This window comes from Sorex fumeus, unplaced genomic scaffold (genome assembly GCF_029834395.1).
Source record: "Sorex fumeus unplaced genomic scaffold, SorFum_2.1 ptg000044l, whole genome shotgun sequence".
Classification (NCBI taxonomy): domain Eukaryota; kingdom Metazoa; phylum Chordata; class Mammalia; order Eulipotyphla; family Soricidae; genus Sorex; species Sorex fumeus.
In genome coordinates, this window is record NW_026606101.1 from 45,985,354 (window position 1) to 45,999,948 (window position 14,595).

Below are 14,595 nucleotides of genomic sequence, written 5' to 3' on the forward strand. Positions count from 1 at the left end.
TTCGCTCTCAACGGAACGACCATCTCCGAATGCAACAGCTATGTGTACCTAGGTCGAGAAGTCAACATGACAAATGACCTGGCACCCGAGCTGCACAGGAGGAAGAGAGCAGCTTGGAACGCCTTCAAGAACGTCAAAGAAATAGTTAAGAGGACGAAGAACCTCCGGCTCTGGGCACATCTCTTTGATTCCACTGTTCTTCCTGCATTAACATATACCTCAGAGACCTGGGCCCTACGCAAACAGGATGAGAATGCTATTCAGGTCTCCCAAAGATGAATAGAAAGAGCTATACTTGGAATATCATGTTTCACTCAAATGAGAGAAAGAATCCGGAGTTCCGACATCCATCGACGATCAAGAATCAGGGATGCTGTTTCATTTGCCAAGATGTCAAAAATCAGATGGGCTGGTCACGTAATGAGATTTAAAGATGACCGCTGGACTAGAGTTGTTACCGACTGGATTCCACGGGATGTCAAAAGATCGCGTGGCCGCCCACCTACCAGATGGTCAGACTTCTTCGTCAAGATCATGAATGATCGGTTTGAGGCTCTTCATGTTCCCAGAGCGAACAGATGCCATTGGGCTACACTAGCACGGGACAGGGACAAATGGAGATGTTACTGGTGCCCGCTTGAGCAAATCGACGACTAACGGGAAGTTAAGTGATGAAGTGACTAATTAAGTCTGGAGGAATATCTGCCAAGAGCCGGATAATTATGAGATTGGTTTCTGTGCATCTGGTGCCATGGCCTTACTGGAGAGCTGCTTTTGGGAGGCAACTCGTGACCTCGGTAGGGCGTGAAGGATGAGCCGGTTCTGCCCCCCATCCCATGAGGCTGCTCCATCACTGACATTTTCTATTTTATTATAATGTTATGGTTAATGTTAGATTCAATTTTCATTTTCTCTCAATCTACTGTTGAGATCTCCTGAATTTCCTCATTATTCCAGGTGCGACACGAAGGCCTAGAGCAAGAGTTGATGTCCAAGTGAGTCTGCACACTTGGATTCACAACTGCTTATGTGGGCCAGAGAAATGATAAGAGAATAAAAGTTCTTGCCTTACATGCAACTTATTCCAGTTCAATCCCTGGATAACACCAATAGTGGCCCCTGATAATAGCATCAGAAATAATCACTGGACATTTCTGGGTGTGGTCAAAAAGCACAAAACAAACCACAGTTGCAAGTGTTAAACAGCAGGATCTTGGAGTTTATGTGGGTCTGGGTGACCATTAGGTATTAGGTATTAGGTATTCACACGCACCCTACAAAGGATGTAAAACTGAGATGAGGCAAATCTGAATGGCAATATAAGGTTCACTGTTTAGTGTGCAAAATTCAGATGTGTCTGAACAATATCTGGGGACTTGCATTCATGAATATTCCACAGCAGCTACCATACCTGATAGGTCTGCATGAAATTTGTTCTCACAAGAGCCCAGCAGTAAATGTAATATCAGGGTGCCTGGTTGTTACCTATGCACAAAATTCAAATACTCTTGGGTAGTAACCAGGAGTTCGACCTTGAAAGTACCCTGGGGTGCCATTTGCATGTCCTAGCAGACATGGAGAAAACACTTGGGATATATGTTGCAGATATCCAAGAAATATTTGCACAGGTATTTTTTTTTTTGGTTCATCTTAAACAAACATGGTATCTCACAAACTCTCACTAGTTCAGATATTTACTGGGCAAAGTGGTGAAATTCTTATAAGGAATTTGCACTCAGATTCTATTACTATTAAGAATGAGATCCAATACAGAACCCACTAGCAAGACTGTTACAGGTTACTAAGAAGGTTCCTGCCAGTGATTGAGTCCCGTTCATACCTTACAATTTCCTGCAGACTAGTCCAGTGTTGTAAATATATGATTGGAGGATTTCAGTGCTGTGTGTTCTGCATAAGTCCCTGTACTCACATTTATTTTTGGGGGGCCACACCCGGCGATGAACAGGAGTTACTCCTGGCTCATGCACTCAGGAATAACTCCTGACAGTGCTCGGGGGACCATATGGGATGCTGGGAATCAAACCTGGGTCGGCCGTGTGCCAGGCAAACGCCCTACCCACTGTTACTATTACTCCAGCCCCCTGTCCTCACATTTTTAACCTTACAAATATCTTCCTATTTGCAGATTGCTATTCTTTGTTGGCTTTCTTTCTTTATTTTTTCATCCTCTGTCTCCAATATTTCTGGATATTTTCATTCTCCTTGCTTTGAAAAGCTTTATTCTGGATTTTGTCTAGGTTTCACTGTGAATTAATTAAAGTTTTGGTATAGATTTTCATGATCACAGGAGGATGCAAACCATAGGTTCTCCCTTTTTAGTCATTATACATATATTGTTATTTAGATGTAATTGACATGTATTGAATTTAACATATTTCAAGTGTTCAGTTTGAAGAGTTTTAACATAAGTACACACTCGTGAAATCATAACAATAAAGGTGATGAACATTTTACTCTTAAAAGTGTTTTAGTGTTTTGGGGGCTGGAGTGATAGCACAGCAGGTAGGGCGTTTGCCTTGCATGCGGCCAACCTGGGTTCGATTCCCAGCATCCCATATGGTCCCCCGGGCACCGGCAGGAGTAATTCCTGAGTGCATGAGCCAGGTGTAACCCTGTGCATCACGGGGTATGACCCAAAAAGGAAAAAAAAGTATTTTAGTGTTTCTTGCAATTTTTAGTGTTTCTTGCAATTTTTCTATGCACTTTCTATTCCACTTTCCCAGGCAACCACTGATGTCTTTTTTGTCACAATTGATTTTGCCTTTTTCTTTTGCTACCTCTGAGGACTCTTTAGCTTTTAAAACTGGTTTCTAGCATCACTTCTACTGAGGGTTTCAATTTCCAGCAGTGACCCAGATCTTTCTACATTACATCACTTTCCAAATAAATACATTGACTTGTATTCCATTAGTCCATATAAGACCCTTGTATATACCACAATCTGGAAACTACTACCACCTCTACTAATCTCACTAGCATTTCAGATGATGAGGCATAACACAAATTTTCCATGATCCTATCACTTTCATTTTATTTTTTCGATTGGTGGTTGTATTATAAGATTGTGTTAGTTTTGGGTGTGAATCACTGAAAATACACATATATGTATGTTGGAAATAAGTTTATCACTGGAAGTCATATTCTATTTTTCACTACATAATTCTCCATTGTCCTTATTTACCCACCTGTTTCTCCCTACCCTCTGGCAAGCACTTGTTGGTCTTGTAGTAGAAATGCTTATTTTTGTTTTAGTTAATTGATACAATTTTTTGACTTCTACATATGCCCACATGGATGAAGTGACATAGTTTTTATCTTTCTTACTGGATCGTTTCAATACCAGAATAGCCTCTACATACATGATGTTGAAAATGAAACTTACTCATTTTCCAATGCCTGTGTAGTTTTCTTCTCTATATTACTGGATGATACTCCACACCACACCATTACACACTACAGAAAACTGCATTTTCTGTACTATTTAATCAGTCTATGGTTGAATACATAAATTTGAGAACAACAGTGGCAACTAGAACAGTTGGAAGGACAAGAGTGTTTAAGTAGAAGAATGCATACGTAGAATGCGTAAGTCCCTTTCCCAAATTCAATCCCTAAATCCCTCAACAATGCACCATTATAAATAGCACAGTTAGCTTTGTTCTGTTACCACTCTAGCTATCTTGCACCAGAATTTGTCAATATTCCACTCCTCACTATTTATGTCAATGTAAAGATATAATTACTTTAAGTCTTCATTTAAAAAAGGCCTAAATTTTTCTCTGGCTAACTTAATTGTCTCTATTTTAGATTAATAAAATGTTATTTGTAAAGTCACATTACTGAGACAGAGAGATATCTCCAAAGGGTGAGTGCACACTTTGCATGTGGAAGACCAGGGTTTTCAAACTCTAGGACCACCTGTTCCTCCACCTCCAACACAGAGCTAACAGAGGCTTCCTGGAACCATGGGGAGAACTCCCCCTCCTCAAAAAGGGAGCTTTAATATAGCTCACTTCACTGTAGCTATATTAATATCAGAGAGAGCTCCTGGAGAAAAATTGTTTTGCTACCATCTTAAAATTGTGTTGACTTTTAGATGAGGTCAACCATCAACATTCCAAAAAGAAAAACCAGAATAATAGGAACACTTGTGAGGGGGAGCGAAATTGACTCAATAGGGAGAATCTGTGTCTGCATCCTCCTATGATCACGGTAAAATCTATGACAATGCATGATGTATATAACACAGAATTATTTCAGAAATGATATATGAAGACAATCCTGGACAAATCAGCTGTTTTAAATATTCATTCTCAGTCTCCTTGCACAATAGGATGAAAGTATCTCAAAATTTAAAAACACAATTATCATTCTATTTCCAGGTATGTATGCCAAGAATATAAAAACACTGATTCAAAATATACCATCTCATCTATGTTCACTGCAACACTATTTACTAGAACAAAGATGTGGAAACAAACCAAGGCCCTAACAAAGGATAAGGTAATAAAAAAATTGGTTCCTTAAGTCTCACTACTAGAAGCTAAATTAATTTCGTATCTTTAGCTCATGCTCTAGTGTAAACATATAGAATTTCTTTGCACCGCAAAGTTTTTTTTATAAATTCTACTCTCATCTTATTTATCTATTTTTGATACTAGGTATTTGTATCTAAGTAAGCCACAATAAATTAACTTTTTAGAATGTCCATTGTAAAGTACTCTCTTTGATTATCATATACCTCACTTCAGATAAGAGAATTTCATTCCTTCTTTTATTGGAGATTGAGATGTAAAAAGTCATTTAAACATCTTATTATAGTACTCTTACATATCCTTATATCAAGGAAATAACCACGTTTAAAGTCATCTTAAAACTGTTTCTAAATTTACAAATGCATTTTAATGGACTAATAAATAAATAGACACACAGAAATTTAAGAACATGACACAAATTAAAAGGTTTTGATGATTAGAAAAGCTAAGTATTTCCTGAGAACAAGTGGCATTGATTTGGTTACTATACATAGTCATTTCTCAATATTCCCAAATGGTATTCCTTTAACACCAGGAAAAAGAAAGGACTATCTTTATTACCACTTTCATTTCCAATAAAGAAATAATAGCTGATAAAGCAAGGTTTTCCAAGTTCACAGAGTAATAAAGTTGGGAAAGCAGACTGGAATGTAGGTTTGTTCATTCTCTGTTCATTGTTCCACTATGTCATATTGATTTCATATCTCTTCTTTCAATTTAGACATATCTTTATAAAGGAAACTTATGAATCCTTTGTTTAATGTGAAATAAAAGGATATTTTCACCATATACTAAAAATTATTTAAAAATTAATTTATTCCCATTGAGCTAGATTTTTTTCCATCAGAAGATAAGAGAGGAGGGCCTGGACAGATAACACAGCGGGTAGGGCGTTTGCCTTGCATGTGGCCAACCTGGGTTCGATACCCAGCATCCCATATGGTCCCCTGAGCATTGCCAGGAGTAGCTCCTGAGTGCATATCCAGGAGTAACCCCTGTGCATCGCTGGTGTGACCCAAAAAGAAAAAAAAAGATAAGAGAGGCAGTGTTCTTTAAGCTTCTCTTGTGAATCCCTGGAAGAAAGATTTGTTGATCTGAATTTATGTCTGCTTTAAATGTCTTACAAACATAAACTGTACAAGCACCATCCATTTCACACGTAATACAGCTTGTGTATAAGATTTATTTTTATCTTTAACCCTTCCCAAGGCTCATTCACAATTTTCATTTCCTCTTTGACAGTTAAAGCAATTGAGTGAGATAAAAAAAAAATCCTTCTTATACCTAGTGAAGTGGTCAGTTAAACATATACAGACTTTTCCCCTCTGCATACAATCTCCTCTCCAGTTTTGTAAAGTCCAGCCTCAAGCAATTTCTTTTTGTTCTAAAATAGCTCCACAGAGTGGAGAGGATTGAGGTCATTTAGGGGCCTGAGCAACAGAGCAAGCACCAGGAAGCTTGCATAACCCACTTTAATGAATACCTTAAAAATACATTTGCAGAGTTCCAATCCTAAACCTTTTCTAAGTGTCAAAAACTATCCTTAGCAACTGTAAGGGAAAATGCAAACCGGGAACACCACAAGCTGTAGTACTTCATCCTCTCGATCCTTTACCTCCTAGCTTTACCAGGGTGAAGACATGACACGGTCAAGTGAATAAGAAGAATTAAAGTCAGCATTCCCAAGAAAATTATAGCCATTTCATAACTGAAATTGGTGGTTATTACTAAAATTCAGATTTGTTTATGCAATTACATTCTCTGGAAGTTAAAAAGAAACTTTATATTAAGATTTCAAATAAAATAAAACATATGGAGGTTCAGAACAAAAGTAAAGTGGTCAGAACAATAGTAAAGTGGGTAGGGTGTTTGCCTTATACAAGGCTAAATTCCCAGCACTCCTATATGGTCCCCTGAGCCAACCATGAGTGACCTCTGAGCATGGAGACAGGAGTAAGCCGGAGCAACACTGGGTATGGCCCCAAAACAACAACAACAACAACAACAACAACAAAAGTTAAACATATGGGTCAGAAAGATAGCACGTGGGGGAAGGCATTTTCCTCACATGTTGCTCAGCCCAGTTAGATCCTCAGCACTGAGGGGATATTCTTAAGGACAGAATCAGTAGTAATTCCTGAACATAGCCAGTGTGAACCCAAAATAAAACAAAACAAACACAAATTAAACATAAATTAAGAAAAAGACTAGTTTTTTTTCAAGCATTTTTACAAACTCAGCTACATGATTTTGAGGGGGTGAAATGGTTTATAACTGGTATGAGCAAGTATCAAAGGATAGTGGTGGTAAGAAAATTCAATAATCACATGTAAAAATCTGAAGTTAGATTCACATCTCTCACCTACACAAAATTCACATCAACATGGATCTCAGAACTTAAGATTAAACTAGAATTTATAAAAGACCGTGGGGAAAATACAGGCAAAACGTTCCAAGGTGTGGATCTCAAAGATGTTTTCAATTGTATGATTCTAGTGGTAAAGAAAGCAGAAACAAAAATAAGCAAATGGGACTATATTTAATTGAAAAGTTTATACCCTGCAACAGAAACACAAGCAGTAACTAAAAAGACCTTTCTGAAGGGGAGAAAATATTTGCACTCAAACACATCAGATAAAGGGCTAATACCCAAGATATTAAAAACACTCACAAAGGTTAACAATAGACTCCTCACGCAGCGCCCATCTCATCCCAAACCCAGGTCAGCTCAGCCGCCAGCTCGCGACCCTGGGACCTCCATCTCTCCCTACAAGACCCCAGGTGTCTCCTGAGAGGCCTGGAGAGAAGCAGTTTTGAACGTCTGCCCTCCCCTCTTCACTCCTCACGTGGCGCCCATCTCATCCCAAACCCAGGTTTCCGTAGAGGCGTGGCCTCTTCACATGTGCTCGCGGCTTCAAAAGTGGGCGTGGCTTATTTTCCGGTGGGCCAACACTCACGCGGCCACAGTTTACCCATACTATGGAACCTAGTCCCCAAGGAATCTAGTCCCCAACCTACTCAGCAATATGAAGAAACAAAGAAAATCCCCACCACAAGGGAAGGACAACGAAAACAATCGAGAAGATTCTGTCAATACCGTTCACCTAAGGGACCTCTCTGACATAGAATTCAGATGGAAAGTCATGAAGATGTTCAATCAACTCAATGAAACAGTCAGACAGATAGCCAGTAATACCACAGAAAAAATCGACAAATTACGAGAAGAAATGAGAGCAGAAATGCACGATTAAAAGATTCCGTAGATGAAATCAGAAACTCAGTCTCTTCTCTTAAGAATAGAATGACTGCAGCTGAAGAGAGAATCAGTGAGCTGGAAGATCAGCTGCACCAAGCAAACACGCAACAACAAACAGTGGCAAGGGACCTCAAAATAGCTCTACAGAGAATCAGAGTCCTAGCAGATGAATCCAAGAGGAACAACATTAGAATCATGGGACTACCTGAACCTCAGTGAAACAATCCCAACGAAAAAAACACCGTCAAACAAATCATTGCTGAAAAATTCCCAGAGTTCCACAATGCAGCCATTCAGGTTCAAGGTGCCCGAAGGGTGCCAGCTAAAAGAGACCCGAACAAAAACACTCCAAGACATATCATAGTTAGAATTATCAATGCTGCCGATAGAGACACAATACTGAAAGCAGCAAGGGCAAAGAAGGAAATCACATACAAAGGAGCACCCCTTAGATTCACAGCAGACCTATCAGAGGAAACCCTCCAAGCCGAAGGCAGTGGCGAGATATAGTCAAAAAACTCACGGAAATGAATGCTTCACCAAGAATACTCTATCCGGCTAAACTTTCACTCAAAATCGAAGGAACAGTACACTATTTTCTAGATAAACAGCAGCTCAGGAACTTCATAGACTCAAAATCAAACCTAAAACAAGGTCTAAAGGGGCTACTATAAGACAAGACAAACCCTACAAGCACAACAGACCCTTACAGAAAGATGACACAAAACCCCATAACCATACTCTCTCTCTCAATGTCAACGGTCTAAATTCACCATTTAAGAGACACAGAGTGGCAAAATGGATACAAAGACAGAACCCAACATTCTGCTGCCTACAAGAAACTCATCTCAACAGTCAGAGCAAACACAGACTCAAAGTCAAAGGATGGAAAACAATCCTGCAAGCACACAGCTCCTTCAAAAAAGCTGGGGTGGCCATACTAATATCCTACAACATTAATTTCATGTTGAAAAAGGTTAGAAGTGACAATGAAGGCTATTTTCGCTTCATCAAGGGATACATACAACAGGAAGAAATCACACTCTTAAATGTATACGCACCTAATGAGGGAACAGCTAAATATTTAAAACAACTGCTACCAGATTTTAAGGAGGACATCACTACCAACACAATAGTACTTGGAGACTTCAACATAGCCTTATCACCTCTGGATAGATCAACAAGAACAAAACCCAGCAAGGAATTATTTGCTTTGAAAGAAGAAATAGAAGAGAAAGGGCTTATGGACCTATACGGGGATTTACACCCCAAAAAGAAAGAATACACATTCTTCTCCAGTGCGCACAGAACATTTTCCAAAATAGACCATGTGCTAGGACACAAAACATACCTCAACAGAATCAGGAAGATAGAAACAGTATCAGCCATCTTTTCAGACCATGATGCACTGAGGATAGAAGTGAATCACACAAAGACACGGAGAACCAAATCAAACACCTGGAAATTAAACAACTCGATGCTGAACAACGAGTGGGTCAGGACCGAAGTCAAGGACGAAATCAAAAGATACCTGGAAACAAATGAGAATGAAGACACAAACAACCAGAACTTATGGGATTCAGTGAAAGCTGTATTAAGGGGAAAATTTATAGCTCTGCAAGCATATCTTAGGTCGGTAGAAACGATGCACATAAACAACTTGACCTCACAGCTCAAGACCTTAGAAAAGGATCAACCGAAAGAGCCTAAATCAGGCAGAAGGAAAGAGATCATAAAACGTAGAGCAGAAATCAATGACATGGAAAACAAAGAAACAATCCGAAAGATCAATGAAACCAAGAGCTGGTTCTTCGAGAAAATAAATAAGATAGATAAACCACTAGCAACACTCACAAAGAAACAGAGAGAGAGAGAGCCCTAATAAATCGAATCAGAAATAAGAATGGGGATATCACAACAGAAACTAAAGAAATTCAAGAGATCATCAGAGACTACTTTGAAAGTCTGTATGCCACGAAACACGAGAACCTGGAAGAAATGGATAAATTCCTGGATTCCCAAAGCTGAATCAAGAAGATATAGAGTACTTGAATATACCTCTTCACATCAAGGAAACAGAAACTGTAATCAAAAGTCTTCCCAAAAACAAAAGCCCAGGCCCAGATGGATTTACTAGCGAATTTTTCCAAACATTTAAAGAGGACTTATTGCCAGTTTTTCTCAAGCTTTTCCAGGAAATTGAAAAAACAGAAACTCTCCCAAACAGCTTCTATGAAGCCCATATCTCTCTTACCAAAAGGAAACAAAGACACCAAAAGAAAAGAAATCTACAGGCCGATATCCCTGATGAACACAGATGCGAAGATTCTCAACAAAATACTAGCCAATAGAATTAAACAACTCATCAAAAAGATCATGATCAAGTGGGATTCATCCCAGGGATGCAACAATGGTTCAACATTTGGAAATCAATCAACATAATCCATCATATCAACAAAAGAAAAGATAAAAATCATATGATCATATCAATAGATGCAGAGAAAGCATTTGACAAGATCCAGTACCCATTCATGATGAAAACCCTTGCCAAAATGGGGATAGAGGGGACTTTCTTCAATATAGTTAAAGCCGTCTACCACAAACCTACAGCAAAAATCATCGTCAATGGGGAAAAACTGAGACCCTTCCCCCTAAGGTCAGGGACGAGACAGGGATGCCCACTCTCTCCACTACTGTTCAATATAGTACTGGAAGTACTTGCAATAGCAATTAGGCAAGAAAAAGATATTAAGGGCATTCAGATAGGGAAAGAAGAAATTAAGCTCTCACTATTCTCAGATGACATGATACTGTACTTAGAGAACCCTAAAACCTCTACCAAGATACTCCTAGAAACAATAGGCTTGTATAGTAAAGTGGCAGGCTATAAAATCAATACCCAAAAATCCATGGCATTCCTATACGCAAATAGTGAAAGAGAAGAAAGTGACATCAAGAAAACAATCCCATTCACAATTGTGCCCCAGAAAATCAAGTATCTAGGAATCAGCTTAACTAAGGAAGTAAAGGAGATGTACAAAGAAAACTACAAAACGCTACTTCAGGAAATAAAAGAGGACACGAGGAAATGGAAAAATATCCCCTGTTCATGGATGGGGAGAATCAACATCATCAAAATGGCAATACTTCCCAAAGCACTGTACAAATTCAATGCAATCCCTATAAAGATACCCATGACATTCTTCAAAGAAATGGAGCAAACACTCCTGAAATTTATATGGAACAATAAGCCCCCACGAATAGCTAAAGCAATTCTTGGGAAAAAGAAAATGGGAGGAATCAACCTCCCTAACTTCAAACTCTACTACAACGCAGTAATAATTAAAACAGCATGGTACTGGAACAAAAGCAGAGCTGCAGACCAGTGGAACAGAGTTGAATATACTGACATTTCCTCCCAAACATATAATCATCTAATTTTTGATAAGGGGGCAAGAAAAGTGAAATGGAGCAGGGAAAGCCTCTTCAATAAACTGTGCTGGCAAAATTGGACGGCTACATGCAAAAAAGTGGGCTCAGATCTCTGCCTAACACCATGCAAAAAAGTAAGATCAAAATGAATTTATGACCTCAACATCAGACCAGAATCCATAATGTTTATTGAAGACAAAGTCGGCAAAACTCTCCATGATATTGAAGCTAATGGTATCTTGAAAGATGTCATGCCACTGGCCGAGCAAGTGAAAACAGAGATAGACAAATGGGACTATCTTAAACTAAGAAGCTTCTGCACCTCAAAAGAAACATTGACCAAAATACAAAAACAGCCTACAGAATGGGAAAGGTTATTCACCAAATACACATCCGACAAGGGGTTGATATCAAGGATATACAAGGTACTGGTTAAACTCCACAAGAAGAAATCACCCAACCCCATCAAAAAATGGGGTGAGGAAATAAACAGAAACTTTCGCAAAGAAGAAATTCGAATGGCAAAAAGGCACATGAGAAAATGCTCTACATCACTAATCATCAGAGAGATGCAGATCAAAACCACAATGAGATATCATTTCACACCACAGAGACTGGCCCACATCCACAAGAACAAAAGCAACCGGTGCTGGCGCGGATGTGGCGAGAAAGGGACCCTCCTTCACTGCTAGTGGGAATGCCGGCTGGTCCAACCCTTTTGGAAAACAGTATGGACGACTCTCAAAAAATTAGAATTTGATCTGCCATTTGACCCAGCTATAGCACTACTGGGAATATATCCCAGAGAGGCAAAAAGGTATAGTCGAAGTGACATCTGCACTTGTTTGTTCATTGCAGCACTCTTTACAATAGCCAGAATCTGGAAAAAACCTGAGTGCCCGAGAACAGATGACTGGTTAAAGAAACTTTGGTACATTTACACAATGGAGTACTATGTAGCTGTTAGAAAAGATGAAGTTATGAAATTTACATACAAGTGGTACTACATGGAAAGTATCATGTTAAGCGAAATGAGTCAGAAAGAGCGGGATAGACACAGAAAGATTGCATTCATCTGGGGAACATAAAACAACAAAAAGGGAGACTAACACCCAGGAATGGTTGAGATTAGCACCAGGAATTTTGCTCCATGACTTGAAGGCCAGCCACACGTGCTAGGTGAAAAGGAAGCTCAGATAGAGAAGAGAGCACCAAATAAAGGGTGTTGTGAGGACCCTCCCAGGGTGGGAGAAGCATGCTAAAAGTAGTCTATAGACCAAACATGATTGCCACTCAATGCCTCTCTTGCAAAACACCGTACCCAAAAGAAGAGAGAGAGAACAAGGGGGAATGCCCTGCCACAGAGGCAGGGTGGGACGGGGGGATGGGGGGTGGGGGGGATGCTGGGACCTGTGGTGGTGGAAGATGGGCACTGGTGGAGGGATGGGTACTTGATCATTGTATAACTGAAACCCAAGCACAAAAATTTATAAGTCTATAACTGTACCTCATGGTGTTTCACTAATAAAAAAATTTTAAAAAATAAGATTAACAATAAAAATATCTAATAACCATATCAAAAAAAGAGAAATCGGAAATGAACAGACACTTCTCCAAAGAAGATAGATAGATGACTAGTAGGCATATGAAAAAGTCTTCATTATAATTTATTACCAAAGAAGAGTAACTTAAAATGACAATGGAATATCATCTCACACCAGTGAGAATGGCACATATCAAAAGAACTGGAAGCAATCTGTGTTGGTGTGATATGGTAAAGAAAGAAATTTCATCCACTACTGGTAGTAATATTGCCAGACACAACCCTAATGGAAAAACAGTGCAGAGATTTCTTGAAAATTTAAGAATAGAGCTGCCACAGAAATCAGCAGTTCTCTATTTTTTTTGGTATCTTAAAAAGGACATATGTTCTCCATTATCCATTGCAGTACTCATTACAATAACTAGGATATGAAATCAACCTAGGTATCCAATGACAGCTGAGTGGATAATGAAGGTGTAACATATGCCCACAATGGAATATTGTACAGCCTTAAGGAATGATGAAATCTTGCAATCTGAAACAATTTGGATGGAACTGGAAGATATCATGTTACATGAAGCAAATCATAAAGACAAATTCTAAATTATCTTACTTATCAGTGGTATATAAACATGACAAAATTATGAATGTATTGAAGATTAGCAAGACTTGGCTCTAGATTATAGAAGTAAAAATGGAAAAAAAAGAAAAGAAAAATGGAGGGAGAAGAAAAAAAAGAGGCAGCCAGAAGGTAACACAGGCAGGGGACAGGGACAGGGGGCAGGGGCCCCGAACACATAGAGGGTGTAGTGGTAAGGTACATGTGTATATTTAAGCCACAGGATAAGCAATATTGCAAGCACGAGACCCAATCTGCAATAATAAAACTGAAATAAATGCCTCTTAAAAAAGCAGAATGAGGGTGGGTGGGAACCTGGAAACACTGGTGGAAGGAAATTGACACTAGTGGTAGACTAGTGGTATTGGAACATTTTTGCTGAAACATTATAAATTTATTGTGTATATTACATATCATCTAATTATATATTATACACATATATGTTTATATTATATATTTATATTATATAAATACAAATACTATTCAAATCTTATTATATTTGTGTTTGTATTTGGATCCTTTGTAGTTTCAAAGACATCTTATGATTTTTTTAATTCTTTGAGATTTTGATGGAATTTCATTGAATCTGCATGCTGCTTTAGGCACTACACTCGCTATACCGCTCGAGCGGGCCCAGTAACGTCTCCATTGGAGACTTTGTTGTTACTGTGTCTGGCATATCGAATACGTCACGGGGAGCTTGCAAAACTCATAAATATATATATGAAAAAATTCTCAACAAAATGCTATGATCAAATTCAGCGAAACACTGAAAGAATCATGTACCATGACCAGGTGAGGTTTACTCTAGAGATACATAAATGGTGCATCATATGTAAATCAATAAATATAATACACCATAAATCAACAAAGTGAAGGAAAATATTATGTGATTATCTGAAAAGATACAGGAAAACACTGAATAAACTGTGGTAGGGGGGAATTGGCATTTCCGTGGTGTAATTTTGTACTCCTAAAATATAAACAATTGTATCTAATAAACTAATTTTAGTTCAATAATAAATAAATATTTTAAAATTTTGACAGGATTAAACACTTATGCATTTGGCTGGAATATCTTCTTTCTATATTTGAACTTTGGCTTATGTAATTGTGAAATATCTACATTAATTTCTGTCATGTTATTGTTATTTGCATGTAATTCAAAACTGTCAACATTTTTTATCTG